Source organism: Penaeus japonicus, unplaced genomic scaffold, assembly GCF_977035675.1.
Source record: "Penaeus japonicus unplaced genomic scaffold, GWHDUDI00000001_assembly GWHDUDI00000037, whole genome shotgun sequence".
Taxonomy (NCBI): Eukaryota; Metazoa; Arthropoda; class Malacostraca; order Decapoda; family Penaeidae; genus Penaeus; species Penaeus japonicus.
In genome coordinates, this window is record NW_028234439.1 from 23,016,965 (window position 1) to 23,021,047 (window position 4,083).

The window sequence follows — 4,083 nt, forward strand, 5'->3', positions numbered from 1 at the left end:
CCTCCCTGCTCCATCCTTGCTCCATCTATCTCCCCATCCCCTCCCCCACCACCTAAGCTTCCCTTTTTGTTCTTTCATTTGTCTCTTCCATCTTCTTTCTTCTTGTTTTATATTTTTACTTTTTGTTCTCTCTTTTCTTAATTTGTCTCTTTGCTCTTTTTCCCTTCCGTAATATTTTTGTTCTTTCCTAGCTCATCTTTCGGTCTCTTTCTCTCTCTCTCTCTCTCTCTCTCTTTCTCTCTCTCTCTATATATATATATATCTCTCTCTCTATCTATCTATCTATCTATCTATCTATCTATCTATCTATCTCGCTTTCTCTCTTTCTCTATTTCTCTTTCTGTCCATCACCCCACCACTACCCTCACCCCTCCCTCACCCCTTAACCTCCCCTCCCCCCCCCCCCATCACCCTCCAACGCCGCCCACGGAAGGTTTATGAGCGCAACGCAGCCGCCCCCCCCCACTCATTAACCCCTTTACCACCCTCCCCCCCTCCGTCCCTCCGCCCCAATAGGCCTGACGCAATGAGGAATTCGCAGCATCGGAAAGATTCATATTGTGCCGAACCTGTTTTATAGCTGACTTTCGTTGTTTCTGTTCTGGGGATAATGTGGGCTAGGATGCTGACGGATTCGAGATGATGATCGTGAGGGCCCCCCTGAGAGGATGATGCTGAGGCTGAGATGATGATGCTGAGGCTGGCATGGACGATGATGACAGTAGAGCTTGAGAATGACTTAATGCTGCAGGCTGACCGACTTGAGATGAATGATGCCTGAGGGACTGAGATTGATGATGCTGCGAGGCTGAGAGTGATGATTCGCTGACGGCGTTGAGAGCGATGAGGCTGAGATGGATGATGACTGAGGCTTGAGAACGACTGGATTCTTGCTCGCAGGTTGATGGGATGGAATGCTGATACGAAAGGCTGAGAATGATGACATGCTGCAGATGATGCTAATCCTTAGAATGATCAAATTGCTGAGATGATGCTAAATGCTGAAGAGATGCTAACTGTGAAGATGTATGCTAATGCTGATGATGATGCTATATGAACTGAGAAAAATGATGCTAATGCTGAGATGATGCTAATACTGAGATGATGCTAATGCTGAGATGATGCTAATGCTGAGATGATGCTAATACTGAGATGATGCTAATGCTGAGATGATGCTAATGCTGAGATGATGCTAATGCTGAGATGATGCTAATGCTGAGATGATGCTAATGCTATCATGGCTGAAGATGATGCTAATGCTGAGATGATGCTAATGCTGAGATGATGCTAATGCTGAGATGATGCTAATGCTGAGATGATGCTAATGCTGAGATGATGCTAATGCTGAGATGATGCTAATGCTGAGATGATGCTAATGCTGAGATGATGCTAATGCTGAGATGATGCTAATGCTGAGATGATGCTAATGCTGAGATGATGCTAATGCTGAGATGATGCTAATGCTGAGATGATGCTAATGCTGAGATGATGCTAAGGCTAAGGTATTATTCCCATGCTCAAGGGATGCCGCTGATGATGAGATGATGAGATGATGATTGTGATGGAGATATTGCTGTTGTTAATGCAGTGATGCTGTTAATACTACTTTAAAGAGGATTCTAATGATGAGATTATGTTAATGCTGTTTTCTTCTTCTTCTTCTTCTTCTTCTTCTTCTTTTTTTTTTACATTCTTAGAAATGCTGCTGCTGAGATTATGCTAATATATATTGAGAGAGAAGTAGAGATGAGAGAGATGAGAGAAGAGAGGAGAGTGGAAAAGAAGAGAGACGGAGCTCGAGTGAGACCGATGATGAGGAGAGATGAAGCACGTCCTATGAGAGAGAGATGAGAGCTAGATTGATGAGAAGAGAAGAAAAGAGAGAAGATCTCGATCGAGGATGAGAGAGAGTAGATGAGAGGAGAGAGAGAGAGAGAGAGAGAGAGGAATAAAAAAATGGTATGCATGGGCCAGGAACAATTAAAAAGAAAAAGTAAGAAAGCAATATAAATGAAAAAAACGAAAGAAATCGCGAGGAATTGAATCCAGTTACTAAAACGATCTGGACATTAACAAACAAAAATTGTGGAGTCTCTTTCTTTTTCTTCTTCTTTTTCTTCTTCTCCTTCTTCTTCTTTTTTTCTCCTTCTCTTCCTCCTCCTTCCTCCATTTTCTTCTCTTATTGTTACTACAATTATTATCATTATTGTTGTTGTTATTATCGTTATCACCATCATTATAATTATCCTTATTATGAAAGAAAGTAAGAAAAAGAGAAAAAGAAAGAGAAGAAAAAGGAAAGAAGAGAATATTCATACATTTTAAGTATAATATATTTGTAAAAAAAAGCTGCGTGCAGCGAATTTCCCCCTTCCCCCTAACCTCTTTATCTCATCTATCTACTCCCTATCTATCATATCTAGTGTGTAGTTTATCTCGTCTTTATCGCTCTCTCCTCCTCTCTCTCTCCTCCCTCACCTCTCCTCACTCTTCTATTCTTTTCTCTCATCGATCTCTCCTCTCGTCTTCTCATCCACCTCTCTTTCATCTCTCCCCCTCTTCCTCTCCGTTCTCCCTTCCCTCCTTTCATGTCCACTCAATCCCTTCTCTCTCTCTCTCAGCTCTCTTTCTCTCTCACCCCATCCTCTATCCTCTATCCTCCTCCCCTTCTACTTCACTCTTCTCAATTCTTCTCTCTCTCCTCCCCCCCACTCTCTCCTCCTCTCCTCCTCCTCTACTCCTCTCTTCTTCCTCCTTCCTCCTCTCATCTCAGTCCCTCGGCTCCACTAACCTCGGCTCACATCCCCTCCTCTCCCACTTTCTCCCTCCTCTCCTCGCCCCTCCTCTCTCCTTCTCACCGGTCTCCTCCCCCTCCGCTCTTTCTCTCTATTTCTCTCTCTCGCCCCTCTAATCCTCTCTCTCTCTCACCTCTCTCTCTCTTCTCTCTTCTCTCTCTCCCTTCCCTTATCTCTCTCTCCTCTCTCTCTCCCTCCTCTCCTCCTCTCATCTCCCCTCTCCCCCCTCTCTCTCTCTCTCCTTGTCATCCATCCTCCTCTCTCCTCTCCCTCTAACTCCTCTCTCTCTCTCCTCTCTCTCTCTCTCTCTACTCTCTCCTCCACTTCACTCCCCTCTTCCCTCTATCCTCTCGTCTCTCCTCTCTCTCTCTGCTCTTCATCTCTCCCACTCTCTCCTCACGTTCTCCTCCTTCTCTCTTCACCTCCCCCTCTCTTTCTTCCCTCCCTTCCTCTTCTCCCCCTCCTCTAACCATCTTCTCTCTCTCTCCTCAACTCTACTCTCCTCACCGCTCTCTCCCTCGTACTCTCCCGTGTTCTTCTCTCCCTCCCTCTAAATCTCTATCTCTACTCTAACCACCACACAAACCCTCCCCCCCCTTACCTAAAACAAACAAATAAACACAAACAGAAAATACATACGAGAAACCTTAGGGTCCAAGGATTGTAAATTTTTGCCGCGAAACAAAACCGTAAAAAAAAGGCAGAGACCGCGAGCAAATATCTATTTCACCCACAGTGTTGTAAACTCCATTTCGTAAACCAACAAGATGAAGGTTAACATGCCTACATCCAAGCTAAAGAATATGAGAATACTCTAGATTTCCGATATTTGTCAACAAGTCATATTTGTTTTTGTTTTTTTATTGTCCCTATAAACTTAGCCACCAACTTGTCCGAACGTCTTTGTCGTAGCTTGGCTTGGACTTCGTGATTTTCTTTTTTTCTTTTTTCTTTTTTTTCAACTAGTTCATTTAATGTGTTTATATCTTAAGAAGGGTGAAATTTATTTATGAAACAAAGATATTTCTTCCTTGTCTTAAATCTGAATAGATTGATGTTATTTTCATGCGGTTGATAAACTAAAATCGAAGGTTCGGAAAGAGTTTAGAGAGCGCTGGTAATGCAACCGTTTTTTCTTCTTTTTCTTGTTCTCCTTTTGTTTTATTTCCTGTCTAATTCATTTTATTTTCCTTTTTTCTCCTTCTTCTTCTTCTTCTTGTTATTATCATTATTCTCATTTTCTCCTTTTCTTCTGTGTTGTCTTCCTTTTATTCTTTTTCCTCTTATC